The following is a 14,357-nucleotide window of genomic DNA, read 5'->3' on the forward strand; positions in this document are numbered from 1 at the left end:
CTTCAGACCTAGAGACGCATACAGACTGAAAGTAAGGGGATGGAAAAAGATATTCCATGCAAATGGAAGCCAAAAGAAAGCTGGAGTAGCAATTCTCATATCAGACAAAATAGACTTTAAAATAAGGACTATTAAAAGAGACAAAGAAGGACACTACATAATGATCAAGGGATCGATCCAAGAAGAAGATATAACAATTGTAAATATTTATGCACCCAACATAGGAGCACCTCAATACATAAGGCAAATACTAACAGCCATAAAAGGGGAAATCGACAGTAACACATTCATAGTAGGGGACTTAAACACCCCACTTTCACCCATGGACAGATCATCCAAAATGAAAATAAATAAGGAAACACAAGCTTTAAATGATACATTAAACAAGATGGACTTAATTGATATTTATAGGACACTCCATCCAAAAACAACAGAATACACATTTTTCTCAAGTGCTCATGGAACATTCTCCAGGATAGATCATATCTTAGGTCACAAATCAAGCCTTGGTAAATTTAAGAAAATTGAAATTGTATCACGTATCTTTTCTGACCACAACGCCATGAGACTAGATATCAATTACAGGAAAAGATCTGTAAAAAATACAAACACATGGAGGCTAAACAATACACTACTTAATAATGAAGAGATCACTGAAGAAATCAAAGAGGAAATCAAAAAATACCTAGAAAAAAATGACAATGGAGACACAACGAACCAAAACCTGTGGGATGCAGCAAAAGCAGTTCTAAGGGGGAAGTTTATAGCAATACAAGCCCACCTTAAGAAGCAGGAAACATCTCGAATAAACAACCTAACCTTGCACCTCAAGCAATTAGAGAAAGAAGAACAAAAAAACCCCAAAGCTAGCAGAAGGAAAGAAATCATAAAAATCAGATCAGAAATAAATGAAAAAGAAATGAAGGAAACAATAGCAAAGATCAATAAAACTAAAAGCTGGTTCTTTGAGAAGATAAACAAAATAGATAAACCACTAGCCAGACTCATCAAGAAAAAAAGGGAGAAGACTCAAATCAATAGAATTAGAAATGAAAAAGGAGAGGTAACAACTGACACTGCAGAGATAAAAGAGATCATGAGAGATTACTACAAGCAACTCTATGCCAATAAAATGGACAATCTGGAAGAAATGGACAAATTCTTAGAAATGCACAACCTGCCAAGACTGAATCAGGAAGAAATAGAAAATATGAACAGACCAATCACAAGCACTGAAATTGAAACTGTGATTAAAAATCTTCCAACAAAGAAAAGCCCAGGACCAGATGGCTTCACAGGCGAATTCTATCAAACATTTAGAGAAGAGCTAACACCTATCCTTCTCAAACTCTTCCAAATATAGCAGAGGGAGGACCACTCCCTAACTCCTTCTACGAGGCCACCATCACCTTGATACCAAAACCAGACAAGGATGTCACAAAGAAAGAAAACTACAGGCCAATATCACTGATGAACATAGATGCAAAAATCCTCAACAAAATACTAGCAAACAGAATCCAACAGCACATTAAAAGGATCATACACCATGATCAAGTGGGGTTTATTCCAGGAATGCAAGGATTCTTCAATATACGCAAATCTATCAATGTGATAAACCATATTAACAAATTGAAGGAGAAAAACCATATGATCATCTCAATAGATGCAGAGAAAGCTTTTGACAAAATTCAACACCCATTTATGATAAAAACCCTGCAGAAAGTAGGCATAGAGGGAACTTTCCTCAACATAATAAAGGCCATATATGACAAGCCCACAGCCCACATCATCCTCAATGGTGAAAAACTGAAAGCATTTCCACTAAGATCAGGAACAAGACAAGGTTGCCCACTCTCACCACTATTATTCAACATTGTTTTGGAAGTTTTAGCCACAGCAATCAGAGAAGAAAAGGAAATAAAAGGAATCCAAATTGGAAAAGAAGAAGTAAAGCTGTCACTGTTTGCAGATGACATGATCCTATACATAGAGAACCCTAAAGATGCTACCAGAAAACTACTAGAGCTAATCAATGAATTTGGTAAAGTGGCAGGATACAAAATTAATGCACAGAAATCTCTGGCATTCCTATATACTAATGATGAAAAATCTGAAAGTGAAATCAAGAAAACACTCCCATTTACCATTGCAACAAAAAGAATAAAATATCTAGGAATAAACCTACCTAAGGAGACAAAAGACCTGTATGCAGAAAATTATAAGACATTGATTAAAGAAATTAAAGATGATATAAATAGATGGAGAGATATACCATGTTCTTGGATTCGAAGAATCAACATTGAAAATGACTCTACTACCCAAAGCAATCTATAGATTCAATGCAATCCCTATCAAACTACCACTGGCATTTTTCACAGAACTAGAACAAAACATTTCACAATTTGTATGGAAACACAAAAGACCCTGAATACCCAAAGCAATCTTGAGAACGAAAGAAGGAAGTGGAGGAATCAGACTCCCTGACTTCAGACTATACTACAAAGCTACAGTCATCAAGACGGTATGGTACTGGCACAAAAACAGAAAGATAGATCAATGGAACAGGATAGAAAGCCCAGAGATAAACCCATGCACATATGGACACCTTATCTTTGATAAAGGTGGTAGTAATGTACAATGGAGAAAGGACAGCCTCTTCCATAAGTGGTGCTGGGAAAACTGGACAGGTACATGTAAAAGTATGAGATTACATCACTCCCTAACACCATACACAAAAATAAACTCAAAATGGATTAAAGACCTAAATGTAAGGCCAGAAACTATCAAACTCTTAGAGGAAAACATAGGCAGAACACTCTATGACATAAATCAAAGCAAGATCCTTTCTGACCCACCTCCTAGAGTAATGGAAATAAAAACAAAAATAAACAAATGGGACCTAATGAAACTTCAAAGCTTTTGCACAGCAAAGGAAACCATAAACAAGACCAAAAGACAACCCTCAGAATGGGAGAAAGTATTTGCAAATGAAGCAACCGACAAAGGATTAATCTCCAAAATTTACGAGCAGCTCATGCAGCTCAATAACAATTAAACAAACAACCCAATCCAAAAATGGGCAGAAGACCTAAATAGACATTTCTCCAAAGAAGATATACAGACTGCCAACAAACACATGAAAGAATGCTCAACATCATTAATCATTAGAGAAATGCAAATCAAAACTACAATGAGATATCATCTCACACCAGTCAGAATGGCCATCATCAAAAAATCTAGAAACAATAAATGCTGGAGAGGGTGTGGAGAAAAGGGAACACTCTTGCACTGCTGGTGGGAATGTGAATTGGTTCAGCCACTATGGAGAACAGTATGGAGGTTCCTTAAAAAACTACAAATAGAACTACCATATGACCCAGCAATCCCACTACTGGGCATATACCCTGAGAAAACCAAACTTCAAAAAGAGTCATGTACCAAAATGTTCATTGCAGCTCTATTTACAATAGCCCGGAGATGGAAACAACCTAAGTGCCCATAATCGGATGAATGGATAAAGAAGATGTGGCACATATATACAATGGAATATTACTCAGCCATAAAAAGAAACGAAATTGAGCTATTTGTAATGAGGTGGATAGACCTAGAGTCTGTCATACAGAGTGAAGTAAGTCAGAAAGAAAAAGACAAATACCGTATGCTAACACATATATATGGAATTTAAGAAAAAATGTCATGAAGAACCTAGGGGTAAAGCAGGAATAAAGACGCAGACCTCTTAGAGAACGGACTTGAGGTTATGGGGAGGGGGAAGGGTGAGCTGTGACAGGGCGAGAGAGAGTCATGGGCATATACACAGTAACAAACGCAGTAAGGTAGATAGCTAGTGGGAAGCAGCCGCATGGCACAGGGATATTGGCTCGGTGCTTTGTGACAGCCTGGAGGGGTGGGATGGGGAGGGTGGGAGGGAGGGAGACGCAACAGGGAAGACATATGGGAACATATGTTTATGTATGACATTCACTTTGTTATAAAGCAGAAACTAACACACCATTGTAAAGCAATTATACCCCAATAAAGATGTTAAAAAAAAATTTAACTTCATTAAATTTCTTACGTATAACATTTCTAGTTGATTACTTGTGATAGAAGGAAGGTAGCTATCTCACTAGTAGTTATTGTGATGTCAGACATTCTGTACTCTGTAATCTCACTCTCAACCTTGAGAGCTATTCTACTAGAATCCTCTCGTGCATTCACATACACGTGAGCCAACATGAAAGCTCCACTTTGCTTCTACCAGTTTTGGGGATTGTTTTTTCACTGATGTGGTAGTGAGTTATAGATACCTGGGATTTTTCTCCTCTTTTTTGTCTTAGTACTGGGGAAGATACTTTTGTTTTTCTTTAACCTCTTAAAATATCTTCTGTTTTTCTCATTATTTTTTTAATCTCATTTCCTATTTCTTATTCATTCTTCTCTTTCACTTAATCTTCCATTTTTGCAACCTTTATCCCTTCTCACTCTTCTCTGTATTCTCCTCTTTTCCATCTTCATCAAATAAAAAATGTAGGATGACAAATCTCATTAGTCATTCAACAAGATGTTGTTTTTCATGTTATGTTTACCTCTTCCCCTCCCTATCTGACCCTTTTAGTACCTAATTCTCAAAAGCAGTGGTTAAGCTCATCGACCCCAATGACTGCCCCACCGTCAGCATCCACTGGCACCCCATGGCTAGTATCCATGGCTGAAACCCGCCAGGGCATTATTATTCATGAGTCGGTGGTGGATCCTCTCCATAGCCAGCTGTCTGACTAAACTTTAAGTATACCTAGAGCCATAAGGGAATCACAGTTGTGTTTATTTTTTATATTTCCTTCATTACAATTAACTATATTGGCTTTGGATTTTGATGCATTAAAAGGACTTTTATCTTCTTTGGAAAATATATTAAAAAGGAAGCTTGAAGTTCTAAAACTCAAATTGTATTCAGTGTGTAATGTAGAACTTCAGTTTACAGGGATACAAAGTAGAAATTTGTTGGATTATATTACTAAGTAAGTAAAAGACCTTATACTGGCAGACATTTTGGCTTAAATGGATGTTTTTCTCACTCTAATTTTATTATGTTCTTTATTTTTCTTTTCCCTTAGGAAACACTTAAACTGTGACATTTCAGGAGCCACGGACCAAGAAGGTATCTTACATGGCTATAGACTGGAAAAGATCAAGTCAAAGGAGACACAGCGGTGGTCATCCTGCGATACCCTATCAGGAGGGAAGAAATACTGCTTTCTCACACTTATAACATCTTCTGGAAGAGCTGTTATAACTGTTCATACAGACACTGCAGGGTATACCAATATCAGAGTAAGCCACAAAAGTTATGGTCTGTTGTATCATAAATGTAGTTTATGATAGAAATTATAGTTTATGTAGTTTATGTAGATAGTTTATGTAGAAATTAATATAAAAAAGCAAATGAAGCAGAAAATAAAATGGAAAGTTTAAAAACTATTAATAATTAAATCCATATTACTCCACTTTACAGGGAGAAACAACTGAGTCCTTAAGGAAGTAAAGTAACTATCAATGGTTACAATTATTCTGTGTTCTATTATTCTGTTTAGCAAGGATTTGGGAACAGCTACAAATTCCAAGAGTGTATAACATAAGTGTATATGAGATGAGATGGAAGCAAAGAAGTGAGGGTATTTCAGGAATTTTATGTAATTAAAAAAATTGAAAGATATACTGTAAAAATCTTAGGAAGCTATGGTATAAAATACGTAAGAGACATAATAACCCATATCTCACAATCCTTCCTATATCTGTTCCTTCAGACCACGGTAACTCTGGGAACAGTACCAAGAAGCTGTCAGTTAAGCTGGTGGACCTCTCATTCTGCCACCATCAACATATCCACCTGACTGAAAGTAACAATTTTTGCATCTGGAGTCATCCAGAAGACTGCTGGGTACTTACTGTATAGGGGCAGTTACCTTTGGGGTGACATATAAAGTTGTGTGTAAAATTCTATGAAATATATGTACACTTTCATTTATGCAAGATGAATAAATTCTGGATATATGCTGTACAACATGCTGTATACAGATTGACAAATGTTATACAATATGCTTAAAAATTTAAGAGGGTAGATGTCACGTTAAACGATACATAAAAGTTTAATGTAAAATAGATAACTAATAAGAACCTGCTGTATAAAAAATAAATTAAATTTAATTTAAAAAAAAGAAAGTGTTTTCCACTGCAATTCACAGATGTAATCTTTATGAGGGTTACATAATCATATAGATATATGTAAACATATATCATCACTATGTAAAAGAAGATGCATAGAGACATTTATTCTTCAGATCAAAAAGAAAGCTGGATGGTACTTAGTGACCACCTAGAGGGGTCGGATAGGGAGGGTGGGAGGGATACATAAGAGGGAGGGGATATGGGGTTATATGTATATGTATAGCTGATTCACTTTGTTAAACAGCAGAAACTAACACACCACTATAAAGCAATTATACTCCAATAAAGATTTTTTAAAAAAAGAAAAAGAAAATAAAATAAAGCTGGAATATTTTCATTGAGAAGTAGAGAACTTACTAAAAATAATCTTTGAAACTATGGAAAGAACAGGAGGTTACGATTCTTGGATTGTAGCAAAATGAACAAAGGAAAAATGTTAAGCGTTGAGATCAGGGGGTAACAACATAAAGCCCTTGGCCTTTACTCTGAGTGTCATTCTGCCTGCTTGGATGAGAACAAATGCTGGGATAAGGATGGGTGAGAAGGAAGCAGGAATGATAGCTTGAACCAGACTAAAAGCAGTAGAGGTAATCTGCCTAGAAATACCCAGCTAAGGGGATAATAAGTGACATCCAAATAAAGTTGCTGAATATGTAGTTTACGTTTCATAATGTTCTCTAAATTCCCCCTACTATTTTCCTCTTTTAATCAGCGTTATGGTCATTTGTACCTAAGTGGTTTAATGGACCTCCTTGAAATAGGCACATGTTTGTCATGTCATTTGGAATTTATATGTGGTAGAAAAAAAGATAAACCTTATATATTTTAATGCCCTTATAAACAATGTTAAGCATATACATAATGTATAAATATGTATCTTATAATTCACTTATAATATATACCTATATGTAATGTGGATATGTTTCTTATGTATTTAATATATGCCTATCTATCTCATATATATATGGGTTATCTTTGTTGCCTTATTCAGATACAGCAGGGTAGTCCTGTTCTCTGTCCCTTTGGCAACCACTGGGAACTGGTAGGCCTGGTCAGTGAGTCCTCGGTGGCCTGTTATGACCCAGTTCTTGTGACCAAGACAGCCCCCTGCCTATCTTGGATGAGATGGCTAATCAAGGCACCCCAGAAGCCACTGGATCCTATTTTTTCTCTACCCTGCAGTTTTTCTCCTGGGGTAGGACGTGGTATACAAGACAGGCTTAGCCTGAACAGGGCCTCTACCATTTTGACCTCCCATGGATTCTCTGAACAGTCGTGGAGGAGAAGATTAGGTACCTTCCCACTGAACAGACAGCGCTGAAATCCTCCTCCAGTACTTTTTGGGTCAAATAATGGAGACTCTTTTCCTGGCAGCACACAGTTACGCCTTCAAAGCAGTCAGCTCTCCTCTGCTAGCACATTCCCAATGGTACAATCTTGGACCTCTCCTCTTGCCACATCATGGGATCCTTCTCATACAGCTATGCCCTGGAGTACCCCAGTGGCTGATATTTCTGATCCTTCTGTTCTGTCTGGACCTCAGAACACTCCAACACCTGATATACCTACACCCTGGAACCTTCCTCACAGAGACGCAATGAAATGTAAGTATCAAACTATGACAGATTCACTAAGATCCTGGGTTAAACCTTTAGGTGGTATAACTGGGCTTCATACTCCACCGTTAGGTAATGTTGAAGGATCAGATGTTCTGTTTTCAAGTGACATAGATGGATCAAAAGTTCATTCTGAGATTAATACTGTTCAGTCTCAAGTTCAGTCTACTAAGGCTCCTTTCCATGGTCAACTTCTAGCTAGACCCTGGCTAGAAATTACACCTGCTGTTGGACCTTGGACCCATTTTGTGCCTGATAAAACAGGAATAGTTATGCAAATTCAATCTAGTGAGGAGAGTGTTAGAAGCCAAATACATCATGTAGCTGATAGAGTTGATGCTGTTGTTAAACCAGTAACTTATAACTTGCAACCATGGGTCCCTTTAATTGTTAATAAAATTGGATTCTGGGCTCATTCCATACTATATGAAGAGAGATCCCAATATCCTATGGTAACCGATACCTTGGAACCCTGGTTTCAGCCTGTCTTAAATATAGTTAGATCCCAAGGACCTATAGAAAAGACAGAAGCATACAGGCTTCTCCCTGAATCTAAGTCAACTCAATTTTGGACTGCATCAACTCTTAACAGGAACTTTACTTGAACTCCATCTGCAGTCAATACAATTACATCTTTGGCCCAGTATAAGACAAGGACGATCAGATCCTTAAGTCAAGTGGGTAGAAGGAGTCCATTGAATAAACATGACACTGTACAGTCAAACCCCAGATGCAGACTAAAGATACAACATGGCTTTTGGTTCATACAGTTACTCAGGTAAGTGATCCTTTAATCCACTCTAAAGTTGGTACAATCAGACCGTGGCCTCAGCCTGAAGCCGACATTGTCCAAACTTGGACCCAGTCAGGAACGCAATCAGCAAGACCTTTGACTCAGTTAAAAGCCGATACAACCAAACCATGGTTACAGACTAAAGGAAGCAGACACTGGATTCAGACTAAATTCCAAATTGTCAGACCCAGAACTCAGACTGAAGAAGGTAAAGATAGACATTGGATTCAGCCAGAAGCAGATGCAATCAAATATTGGACCCACACTGAAACTGAAACAATCAGACCCTGGAACCATCCTGAAGCTGGTACAGCCAGATCTTGGTTCTGGACAAAACCTGATCAAATGGGAGAGAGGACCCAGGCAGACTTTAAAACATCCACTCTTGGACTCAGCCTGAAGTTGACGTGGTTAGACCATGGATTCAGTCTGAAGCTGGTAGTATCCAACAATGGACAAAGCCTGAATCATCTACATTCAGACTCATGACACAGTCTAAAGTTAATACAGTCACAGCATGGACTAGGCGTGAAGCTGATGCTGTCAGACTCTGGTTGCAAACACAAATTGATAAAATCAGAACCTGGAGCCAACCTGAATCTCCAACAATCATTTCTTGGTCTGAGCCTGAATCTGATAGAGTCAGACCTTGGTTGAATACTCAAATGGATGGATACGTGCAAACCTTGGATCGAGACAGAATTTGAAACAGCCCACTCCTGGGCCCAATCTGAAGGTGATCTAGCCAGATCCTGGACTCAGTTTGAAGCTGAAAATGTCAAACACTGGTTCCAGACTCAAATGGAGACAGTCACACTGTGGACAGAGCCAGTAATCAAAACATCCCACCACTGGATACAGTCCACAAAGGAAAATAGTCAAGCCCTGGAACCAACCCGATAAGGTGGAAACTTGGATACAACATGAGGCTTTTACGGTCAGGCCCTGGGATGAGTTTGAAGGTGATAATGATAGATTGTGGACTCAGTCTGAAGCGGACACGATGAGACCCTGGATTCAGCCTATAACTGATACAGTCACACAGTGGACTCAGGGTGAACTTTCAGAAATAAATCCATGGACAAAAACTATAGCTGACACATTCACATGGTGGACCCAGGCTGAATCTCTAGGAGTAAATCCCTGGGTGCAGTCTGACAATGATACTGTTAGACCGTGGACGCAGACTGACTCTCTCACAGCAAATTCTTGGACACAGCCTCTACCTGATACATTTACACAGTGGACCCAAGGCGAACCTTCAGAAATAATTCCCTGGACAAAAGCTGAAGCTGATGCTACACCTTGGATTCAGGCTGAGACCCCAGCAGTAAATCCCTGGACACAGTCTGAAACTGACATAGTCACGGTATGGACTCAAGCTGAATCTTCAGCAGTAAATCCCTGGACAGACACTGCAGCTGGAACAGTTCCTCAGTGGAAAAAGCTGAATCTCTAGCAGTAAATTCATGGACACAGCCTGTAGTTGATATAGTCACGCGGTATACTACATTTCTGGACATTGTCTGAAATGGATACAGTCACAACATGGACCCCAACAGAATCTTTAGCAGTAAATTCCTGGAGGCAGTCTGAAACTGGCAGTTATCTCAACATGGACCAATAAAGTAAATCTAGAAATAAATCCCTGGAAACAATATGAGACTGATACAGTCACAGCTTGGAAGAAACTCCACAAGCAGGCAGAAACTCCACAAGTAAACACCTGGACACACGCTGTAGCTGATGCAGCTCCATCATGGACTCAGGCTGAATCTTCAGCTGTAATCCCTGGATGGAGGCTGAAACTGATACAGTCACAGCATGAACTCAAGTTGAATCTTTAGCGAATCCCTGGACAGAGACTGTATCTTCCACAGTCATACCATGGACCCAGGCTGAATCTCTAGCAGTAAATCCATGGACACAAGCTGCAACTGATGTAGACATGCTATGGACCCAGGCTGATTCTCTAGCAGTAAGTCCCTGGGCAGTGCCTGCATCTGATAGTGTTATACAGTGGATCCAAACTGAACTTCCAACAGAAAATCAGTGGACAGAGAATGTATCTGATACAATCATATAACTTACCCAGGCTTAATTTCCTGCAGTAGAGACCTGGACACATCCTCTGGCTGATGTAGTAACACCATGGACTCAGGATATCCCTTTGCACAGCCTATATCTGACAAAGTCACACTATTTACTCAGGCTCTCACTCCAGAAGTAAATCCTTGGTCAAGGCCTGAGGCTGATACAGTCACACCGTGGATCCAGGTTGAATCTGCAGAAGAAAATGCCTGGACAGAGGCTGGTTCTGAAACATGCACACCATTGATCGTGGAATGTAAACCCTGGATAGAGACTGTATCTGATATAGTCACACCAGGAACCAAGTATGATTCTTCAGAAGCAAAACTTGGGATACTGCCTGAGGCAGGTACATTTGAACTGTGACTCAGTCTGAATCTTCAGCAGGAATTCCCTGGACACAGGCTGTACCTTGCAGTCACACAGTGGACCCAGGCTGAACTCCAGCAGTAAATCCCTGGACACAACCTGCAGCTGACACAGTCACAAAGTAGACACAGACTAAATCTCCATTAGTAAATATGTGGACTCAGGCTCCATTTCCAGTGGTAAATACCTGGACACAGTCTGAATCACTACCAGTAAGTATTTTGACGGAAACGGAATCCCTAGCTCTAAATCCACCAATACAGCCTCAGGCTAGGACCGTCACATTGTGGATTCAGGCTGAATCCCCATCAGTAAATCTTTGCATACAAGCTGTAGCTTCCAGAGTCATACCATGGGCCCAGGCTGAATATTCAGCAGTAAACCCACTGACACAGGCTGTAGCCAATGCACTCACACTGTGGACCCAGGCTGAATCTCTAGCATCGCATCCCTGGCCAAAGTCTATGGTGAATACAATCACAGAATGGGCCCTGGATGCATTTGCAGAGACCGTGTTGGGGGCTCTACACTTTCAGCGCGTGAGCTCGTGTCTCTTTCTCTGACTGCGGCCGGGGGCCCCTCTGTCAGATATCCCGCCTCGCTGCCTGTCTAAAGCGATCACATTCTCCGGTCCCTATGCCCTTCTCTGCTGGCACGTCTCTGCCCGGTGTCGCTGGGGGCACATTCTCTCTGTGTATCACACAGAACCTGAAGGAGGTCTGCCCCAGGTGACACTGGCAGGGCCCCTGGTTTCTAGGTCAGGCTCTTCGGTGTCACCTGGCCAACCCGTTACCAGGGGGTCAGCGGACCTACAGCCGAGCGGTAGGCTCGGCCAACACAGAGCTACCGAGAGGAACGGAAAGGTAGCCTTGTCCTTGACGAAGTCAGTGAGGCCCCGAGTGGGCAGAGGGCCTCCCGGCGAATGAAGAGGGTGCTGCTTTCTGCACCAGGGACGGGTTGACGCTGGCCCCCGGGGCAGGCAAGATTCCCAGGGTGGCCATCAGGGTGGGGGCCCTGTGCGTGTTTAGCAGTAAACAGCAGGGCAGACGGGAAGGGAGCCCACCTCCTCTTTTCAGCCTCACCTTCAGAGCCTCATTTCTTCACCCAAATGCTGCATCCACCTTCAGGACATTGTAGCACACACGTAGCCACAACTTGGTTCCCAGTGGCCTCCCACAGATGCCTGAGGAGGAAAGAGAAACCAGCTGAGGGCAAACACCTACAGAGCAAAGGGAGCCCTGGAGCACCTCTCTAAGCAGACGGCCCAGGGACACGCGAACCAACCTGAGAGCTCCAGGAAGAGGAAAGTGTGTCCCAAGTCACCTGGGCCCCTAGCACCTTGTCTTCCTGTATGGTGCCACAGACAGGGGCACGGGGAATGGAATCGAGCCTGCGTGCTCCCCACGGTCACCCTGTCCAAGGCAACCGGGAGGAAACAGCACACAGGTGCACGTGACTCAGCTCCCACTATGCCCACTTTCAACCACACCATCCCATAGGCAGGGCAATCGTTCCAAGAACAACCCGTGGAGGTAATGTGCACATGGGCTAGATCCACAGAGGGGAGGCGGGGGACAGAAAACAACTGGGACAGTAAACAAGGGGGCGCTGACCAAAATCCTTTCTCATGGAAACACGTACGTGTAGAGTTCTGCTCAGGTACCTGCCCGTGTGTGGTGTGTGTGTGGGGGGCGTGGGGGGGCACGTGATGCACGTCCATGCTCAGGAATAGGCACGACTACTGTCATGCATGCGTGGACGTTGGGATGGACGCGGGGACGTGGTAAAGCTTAAAGAGCTCATAGAACGTACGTAAACTGTGGGCCAGTTGAAGCCCCCAGGCCAGGGAATCCAGCCCAGAGATACCACCCGTGGAGCAAAGTGTAAGTGGCATCACACGCCAGCACCCTCGACCAGGGGCTGAGACTAGAGGGAGGAAGAAAGCACCTGTGGAAGGACAGGGAGGATGCAAAGTACATGAGAATCATAAAGGGCCCGATGCCCAGGCCCAAAGAGGAAAGACCCACCCCCCACCCCTCCAGCCCCACTCCCATCTCAGCTACAGCCACCTTTATCTCCTTCTCCAGTGCACGAGCAACCTTTCCCCCACCCCTATGTAGGCCCTTGAGAAACACCTGGCCTTTTTTTCGTAAGCTTTGGCACACCGAGGCATAACCGACTGCCTCACACTGATTTTGCTGGTTTAAGACATCACTCTAATGTTCTGACAACCCTTGTGGCTCAGGAGTATGGCCGTGATGGCTTAGCTGGATTCTACCCCTGCTCCCCTGTCCCACAAGACTGGGGCGAAGGGCTGGGCTGGGATGTGATCTCATTTGGAAGGTGGACGAGAGCAGAACCACTTTCACAGGGCATCCTTAGGGTCGGCAAAATTCACATCCTCGGGTTGGCAGTGGTGAAGGCATGCATGCGTGCGTGGTGGCCCTTGACTGGGTGCAGTCCTCAGCACCTCAGTGTGTGCGCACGTGTCCAAATAAGGTTGCTGGCGTTCCCCAGTGCCATCAAAGCGTGTCGTCCCTCTCTCGGTCTCTCAAAAGACAGGATGGCCGAGTCAAGTTCGTCTCGTGCCATGTGTCCATGTCCGTTCCCGGAGGGACGCTTGTCACCTTATGTTGGCTAGCAGAAAGGCAATTTCTGCCTGCCACTCGAGCGTTTGAAAGGCACTATGCAAACGTGTGGTCACACAAAGTCCGAGAACCCGTGGGTGCCAATCACACACGAGGAGAGGTCTTTTGGTGCCAGGCAAGGTAGAATTTCTCGGAGAGTTTAAGTATCCAGAGGGGATCCCAGGAGAGTGGGCCACAGAGGGAGGGAGCAGATACATACAGAAACAAGAACGCGCACGCACACACCACACACACACACACACACACACACACACACACACACACACAGACACAGAGAGAGAGAGAAAGACAGAGGGGAGACAGACAGACACTCAGACGGAGCTCTTCGCTGCGTGGCTTTTCTGCTCTTGAGCAAAGGAATTCAAGTCGAGCAAAGAGCTGGGTTTGCCGGACACTCCCCTCTCATGCCACAGAGCTTCGGGCTCTCTGTCCCCTGGAAGAAAAGTATCCAGCAACTTCGGCCACCATGCATTTCCTTGTACATTTTCTGAGAGCTCCCAGTGGTTAAGGGTCCTGAGGGAAACCAGATTCTGATTTTCTGAGTTTGGAGCGGGAACTCCTGGCTCCAACTGGCACAGGCCACATAGTTATCACAGGGCACCCGGGCACCCC

The sequence above is a fragment of the Tursiops truncatus genome (genome assembly GCF_011762595.2).
Source record: "Tursiops truncatus isolate mTurTru1 chromosome Y unlocalized genomic scaffold, mTurTru1.mat.Y SUPER_Y_unloc_1, whole genome shotgun sequence".
Lineage (NCBI taxonomy): Eukaryota > Metazoa > Chordata > Mammalia > Artiodactyla > Delphinidae > Tursiops > Tursiops truncatus.